The sequence below is a fragment of the Cupressus sempervirens genome, chromosome 6, assembly GCF_028749045.1.
Source record: "Cupressus sempervirens isolate cs-2001-9-10 chromosome 6, ASM2874904v1, whole genome shotgun sequence".
NCBI classification, from domain to species: Eukaryota; Viridiplantae; Streptophyta; class Pinopsida; order Cupressales; family Cupressaceae; genus Cupressus; species Cupressus sempervirens.
Genome location: NC_143123.1, coordinates 649,173,774 through 649,181,813, shown reverse-complemented (window position 1 = coordinate 649,181,813; position 8,040 = coordinate 649,173,774). Strand labels below are relative to the sequence as shown.

The following is an 8,040-nucleotide window of genomic DNA, read 5'->3' as shown; positions in this document are numbered from 1 at the left end:
TTATAATTAAAAGTGAGGAAAGCAAAAACATACTTGCAACTACCCACAAAAGAAAGCTCAAAAAAACCTTTGGAGAGGGCACGCCTAACAAAGATCTTCTTGTAGACAACAATAACCTGGCTATTATTTTGAGCGCCAACTAGAGTCTCCCTTCTCACCTCAATAGGGAGAGTCAGCTGACCTAACAACACCATAGAGAGGCCATGAAACCACCAACCACCAACCATCTCGTACCAGAAGGCCCATAAAATCTCTAGCATCTGAAGTCCAAAAGGGTTTGTACCAAAAAACTCCACCTCAATAGAAGAGATGACAACCTCCAGCTTCACAAAAGAAGTCACCATCTCAATAAGGGACTCATCCACTTCCATAAGAACTGTGAAAGAAGAAGCCATCCAACTATACCAAATCCAATGTCACCAAGCGTTCAAAATTTGTTGCTAATAATGGAGGTAGGAATATTTCAGCACAAACATGATAATGTTGAAGCATGTAATTCTAGTATAAGGAAAATAGAAATTAATTTTCAACCATACACGTTCCTTCACAGTTGAATCAAACATATTCTTTTTACTGTGGTCCAAATTCTGCCTCCAGAGACCCAATCAGTAATGACTCATTCGCCTTGGCATTGATATGTACCCCTGACCAACGTGCACCCATAATTTTGAATGGTCATTGATGATTGAATATCTGAAACAATCGCCTTAACCTTGCCATTCCCGTGCTTTCCATAGCATTTGCTTGAGCGTTGCTGAGAAACCAACGTAACCGAGATTTTCATTTGAATTCGTTGATCACTTGATCAGAATGACGATGAATGGTGTGAGCGATGTGACTGTGCACGCAGTGTTGGTGCCCTTTCATGCGCAGGGCCACGTCAACGCTTTCATTCTTCTCGCCGATCTCCTCTCCACACGGGGTGTTTTCATCACTTTCGTCAACACAGAATGGGCCGAGATGCGCATGTCCAGGAGTGCAAAGCACAAGCCACAACCCAATTTCCGATTTTTGTCATTCCCCGACGGCTTACCGCAAGCGCACTGCCGGACGACCCAACTGGGCGAGCTATTCACAACGTTGGCAAACCGTGGAGACGCCTTGGAAGCCATGATCCTTCGCAGCGAGAGTGGGAATGGAGTTCCTCCCGTTACGTGCATAGTAGGCGACTGTTGCATGTCCTGCACAGCATCGGTGGCCGCCAATATGCAACTGCCTAGAGTAGTCTTCTGGCCTTTTTGTGCCGCCGCCTCTATTGCTCAGAAATTCGCTCCTTCTCTGCTTTCCCAGGGCCACATTTCCGTGAAAGGTACTATTCGTCTACTCCACTATTAATAATTACTTAAACTTATTTTGCAGCAGTTTGTGTCTTAACAACCTGGTGGTGTTACAGTAAGCGATGGGAATCGTCCGGAGAAAATGATAAACACTCTGCCGGGGAATATACCACCTCTATGCTCTAGCGATCTCATATCGTTCTACCGGGAGCAGTTTACATCTGATCCCATCTACGAAGCGCTGCTGTTTGAGTCCGGAATGTCCGACACGGGGGACTACGTGCTCGTCAACACCTTTGACGAGTTGGAAGGAAGAGAGGCAGCAGCGGCGCTTTCCATCAACGGGTTTGCAGTGGCTCGACAAACAAAGCCCGCGCTCAGTGTTGTATGTTTCGTTTGGCAGCTTGGCCCTCAAATCGCAAGAGCAGTTGGATGAGCTGGCGGTGGGTCTGGAGCAGAGCGGGTATGCGTTTTTGTGGGTTCTTCGCGCCGACATCGCTCAGGGTCAGCCAGCTGTTCTGCCGGAGGGATTCGAAGAGCGAACTAAAGATCGGGCTTGCTTTGTGAAATGGACGCCGCAAGTGAAGGTGCTCGCGCATCCTTCGCTGGGAGAGTTTCTTACTCACAGCGGGTGGAATTCGACGGTGGAGAGCATAAGCATGGGAGTGCCCATCATTGGCTGGCCTTACTTCGGAGATCAGTTCCTCAATTGCCGATTCGCTAAAGAAATATGGAAGGTCGGCTTGCACTTTGATGGCGTGGACGTTGACGATGGGAGATTGGTGAGAAGAGAAGACATAAAGAGTGCAGTGACGAGGGTAATGGAGAGCGAGGAGTTGCGGGTGAGAGCTGAGGAGCTGAAGGAGGCGGCGACTAAAGCAGTAATGGTGGGAGGTTCATCTCTTAGTAACATTAACACCTTCATCCAGTTTATGCTCAACAGGCCATTCCGAAATTAAGCTTACAAGAATAAGTCAATTTTAACTATCTAATAGTTTTAGTTTTGAAGTGATGCTTAGTGCGTGATGTTTAAGCTGTTCCTGTCTAACCCAGTCAAATCACTGTTAGCTCTCATGCACAATGAGAGAACAAGTGAAAGAGATGACTAGAATTGTGTGGGTATACGTTGTACAAGTTCTATTGGGATATGAAGCTCAGTGGTCATTGTGAATATTTAACTTTTGTGGCTCTTTTCTTGGAGCCTATATGTAAATGTATAAATAGGTCCATAGTGTCATTAGATGTATTTGTTATAGATTAATAAAAGGAATGCTTTGTCTGAATTTGGATGTAGATAAGATGTTTATGAACTACAATAAATAGACTTTGTTATAGTGTATTGTCTTATTTATTTAAACTTTATTCTATTTGTTTGTTCTTTAATATTTAAATCTGGTATTAGAGCCAGTTTGGCTTGAGCAGACAGGGAGGAGGAAGATGACAACATCAATTTGGTCATTGAAGATTTTCCTTAAAATTTGGATTCCCCTAAAGAGGAGGATGTTGAAACAAGCAAGGATGAAGTTGAGGCTAAAGAGGAGAATGTTGAAGAAAAGAAAGATGAAGTTGATGAAGCTGATGCTTATATAACTGAGGAGGAGTACCGACAAGAAATATTTGTGAGGTTGAAGGAAGAGAATTACCTAATCACAGACCAATTTTTTTGTATGCATTATAAGTTGGAGGTTTTGTGTCACATAATAAATATTGAAAAAGATAACTTTGAAAAAGAGTGGGAATTTTTTGAAGAAAATCTATTTTAGGAGGAAGATAATTGTGGGAAGAACTATATATAGGACCTTTATCTTACAAAAATGTATGACTTGTTGACAAAGAAGTTTTTGCTTGGTGAAAAGAAATTACAGGAAAATTTTGGGTGCTTGGCAACTGAAGATATAAGGAGTGCCAAGATGATCGAGCTTAAGGAGCTAGAGAGCCATAGACTCAAGGTCACACATGATCCAAAAGCCTTTGGCATGCAAAAGAATAAGGACCGTGCTAATTTATTATTGCAGATTTAAGGTAGAAGCAGAATGGAATGCTTTAACTACAATCTTCTCTATGGAAGAAGGTAATGGGGTACATAAAGAAAAAGAGAAAAAAAACAAGACAAAAATTCAAATGTTACAAGGAAAAACCTCTGTTCGGCATATGTTTGAGATGTTTGGGCTTCAATCACACTTTGTTCTTGATGAAGAGAGGGCAAAGTATCTAGAAGAGGATTGGAAAGGTTGAGCCATTAAGAGGCTTGATCATGACATTGTGGAGGCACATTATTGTATAGATATATATTGGCACACTTATTGTAAAGCTAATATTTTATGGGACCTAAAAGAGAATTTGATACTTTAGATACTTCACATGTGTTAGTCTATTTTTCACATTTAGCATACACATTTATGGTTGGAAAGTCTATTTAATTGCCTCAAGGTATAGCAAATCTGCAAACCCACCTAAGCTATCTATGATGAAGGAGATTGATGGTCAATATTGAAGCTTGAACCCTAAATTTGTTTCCCCCTTGGTCAGCACATGAAAGAGAGGCAATTGTAGGAGACATATGAGGCTCTTGAGCATAAGAAAGAGTGTTTAAAAACTTGAATGCACATTGGCATAGAGAAGGTTACATGGATGAAGGCTGTGAATGAGTTTTCCAATGAATTTTATGGTGTACTTGTTGGGAGGAGAATTATTTCAAGACCCAAACTTTTATGGTAGTGGATATCCAAGGATATTTAGCACATCCTATTATGTTGTTGAAAGTATCCATTTTCCAATTTTCTTCTCTATCTTTTCTAATGCATGCATTCTATTCTTATTTTCTTTCTTCTCATTCCCTCTCTTTGTTTCACATGCTATGCATGCTCTCATTTAGAAGGCTATAAAGAACACAAGAAATTGAATGAAACATGGACTTGTTTGAATGATAGTCCTGTTTCAACAACATAACATTATGTTTCTATATATCTTGTCAATGAAAGTAAATAATTGCAAAATATTACTTTTTTCTTGTCATAATTTCCTTAATTGATAGATTTTGTTTTATAATTTGAAGCTTTATATTGATTTCAATCATATGTTTTTGTTAATGGGTTTTATTTTTAATGAAATGGCTTCGAATAAAAAGTGTATTCTAAAATAGTTTTTGTAAAGGAAATGTGTAATCATACATGATCAACTTTTTGTATATCCAAAGTTTTTTTAAAGGTCTATGCCTGTACAGAGGCATTAAGCAATGCTAGAGTAGTTAAATTTGTATTTTGCGATGTTAAGATTTGGATTGTAAATCTATTGTAGCTCTCACAATTCAAATTTGTTTTTAATTCTATCTATTTTATGCACTTTCTTCAAGTTACAGAATGAAATTTACCCCAAGTTGATCTATGTATGATGGTTTGCGATAGTGAAGGTTGATATTGTTTATTTTTGTGAGACATGGAGTTGTGTAGTTAGAGGCACAATGAAAGCTTCCATTTATTTGTGATATGTTTTGCTATCTCCCTTCTATATATTTCAAGAATTTTCTAGCATTTGTGGACCCTTAATTTAATTTAAATTTAAATTTTTTAAATCATTTATCGTGACATTTTTCTTTTTTTGGTATGGCTGCTACAACTTGATGGTTGTGTATTTGAAAAAATTAAAATAAGTGTGTTTAATTTGACAAATTCTAAATTTGTCAAATAGGTTTTTTGAGGCTTTATTGATATGTGGTGTCTTTTTATCCCCAAATGCCTTGATTGTATTCTTGAATTTTCTTATTATAAATGACAGATGATTTTGGGAATTGGTACTCCAAGATTGTAATCTTCACTAAGAATAGCTAAAAGTGGAAGATAGTAGTAGACTATTTGAAGTAAGGTAGATATTTTTAATGATATTGATACACATAATTTCCAGCATTGGATGATCATGAGGTAAAAACTTTTAATTCTTTGATATGTATAGTTTTGTTTATTGTACTAAGTTGAATATAGGTTTGTTAAGTAATCATCTTCTTTAATTTAAATGTTCTTGCATTGGCCATAATTTAAGTCATATTTCCTACCTAATCTTTTGTATTAGATTGGACAACAAGGAAACAAATATCAATAGGAGTTAGGATTCCCTTTGTTGGATTGGCTAGAAATGATCCACAATATGATAAATACATTTTATTTGAAATAGGTGTGGATGACATTTAAATATTGGAAATATTAAATAATATTTGTCAATTTAAAAATTAATATTATAATATTTATTTTTAATCAATAATGGACCAAAGCCTTGATTATTTGTTAAGATTATTTTTTACTATGTGCTAAGGCCAAGTAGATTCAAACCTAAGACCTCCCTAGTGAGAGGCTTACATGTTACTATTGTGCTATAAGCTCTTGCCTAATTAAAATTATAATGTGTTCTATGAGAGAGGGGTTTACAAATTAAGGTGATCAAACTTTTAAATCTCATTTCTTGTGTAGCATAATTTATGTCACTTTCATGGTAGTTTTATCTATTTGTTTCTGACATTTTTTATTTATAAAATTGATTCCAATTTTCATATACATTTTGATGTTCATGTATTGTATTATATGTTTACGTAATATTTTCAATATTTCAAATTCATTTTGATTTCTAATGTTTCTTATGTTTTAACAAGTTTTCTTTAGAGACTAACTTGTTAAATTACTATCTCAATATGATGTTTCACAATTCATTTAATTTTAGTGTCTTAATATATATGTTAGACAAATATCATATTTCAATTAAAATTTATTAACTGTATAAAATAACATTTTCCTTCATTTAATAATTTAATTTAACTGGAACATCACATCAACCAAAAATATTTCAATATATAAGTTATGCAAAGAACTAAGTTCAATTAGAAAATAATAACCTATATAAATATAATACCCCTTGCAATGAAAGATTGTTGGCTTCTAAATATTATTTTATTACTATTTGTGGTAAATGGGTGTGAACGTAAGAACACATGATTTATATAAGTTCATTATGTGTTTATGGAGAATAATTACTCTTCTCCGATAAAGATATAATTGATAAGGAACACAATAATGAACCTTGTTTAATTGGTGCATCCTTTAAAACTTACATGGTTTAATTAAAAATGATGTCACAAGAAAAAATTGCAACCTAAAAAGTAAAAGACAATATCTATCTCATCCATAATGTGGTTGAACTACTTCCTACTTCACTTGCCATAGTTTACAAACGAGAAGATAAATCTAAGTTTTAACTTCTAACTCTCTTTTTATCTTTTATTAGGACCAATAATATTCACTCTAATTGGAAGACTGACTTCTAAATTAAATCCCAAGGTAAAACAAAATCATATTAGAACTATACATAAATTTATTTATGGATTTATTTTTAAGTATAGCTAAAAATCCTTTTAAGATTAGATTTATTTATTTGATTATAGATTGAATAATACTATATCCTTTTCCTTTATATGTGTATTTGTTTGTGTAAAATTAAGCACTAGCTTAAATGTGACTTGCATTCAATTTTCTTCAATGAGATATTCCATGATCATTATTAGAAAACATTAATAAAATTTTCATAAAACTCTCACTTTGAAGAAACTTATTCTTCAATTATTCTAAACTTTGGAAAATAAAAAGTTTAATTGTGATTATCTTACAAGATTCAATTAGACTTCATAGAAACAAGAGACATATATTTCCTCACCTATATTTTTCCAAAAGCACTTTGTTTGATAGAAGAATTACAATTTAATGCTTTAAATTCTAATTTACCATATTGTGTAAATATAAATATAAATTTTGAATTATTTATCGTGGGTTGGCTTTTGTTTTGGAATCTAGAGAATAGATGTAATATTTTCTTTTAGAAAAATTATGAGAAACTTCAAAAAATGACATTGACGTTGAAATTACTAAGTAAATTGAAGTACATACATAATAATAATTTTTATGTATTAAATATGTTGTTAAGATAAATTTTGAAATTGAAATAGGATATTATCATTAGATTTGATATATAATAATAATATTTTTTTAAAAATGTGATTATATATGCATATTTTTTTATCGTGGGACAATCTAGCTAGATATGATACTTATTTGAATAAGATTTGGGGCAATCGAATTTTATGTTAGAATTTACTACAAACCTAAGAAATAATCCATTACTATTGTTATACCTATCTTGCCTTTGACTTGGATATCTAATAAGGATTTTTTATACATTCAACATTATTAAAATAATTCATTGGAATCTTATACCACCCTTCAGTATATTACTCGATATATCTTCCTATCAACTATATACTCCTTGAAATGAGAGAATTTCCAATGTGAATCTCGCAAGTAGAAGCAAAAAGTGAATCAATACCATCTCTATAAGAAAAATAATAGGAGATATTTCTAACACTATCATGCAATGTATGAGTAATGGAAATGTGATAGAGGTGTACAAGAGAGTTGAATACCTTGGTTTGTTAGAGTGATATTTGATGTAGGCAAGCTTCCTTTTTTTCCCTTATAATTATATAAGATTTTTTTGTATTTTGGAGTATCTCTTGCAAGTGAATGTTAATTGAATGTGAAGGTCATTTAATGACTTGGACTCTTGATGATGGTATAGCCCATACCTTTCCACCTTCCCAATATCAATGGTTGTTTTCTCCAACACTGGGCCTTGAAATTTTCTTATGGTTGTAGCCCATGCCATTATACATCTATTTTCCTTCAACTTTCAAAGATAAAATAATTATTGATATACTTTTGAGGCCTTC

General features: G+C 34.0%; 1 pseudogene; it reads left to right on the top strand.

The window, feature by feature from the left end:
* The first annotated feature begins 771 nt into the window (after nucleotides 1-771).
* On the top strand, nucleotides 772-2,269 carry LOC149553884 (linamarin synthase 2-like; annotated as a pseudogene).
* Nucleotides 2,270-8,040: the final 5,771 nt, after the last annotated feature.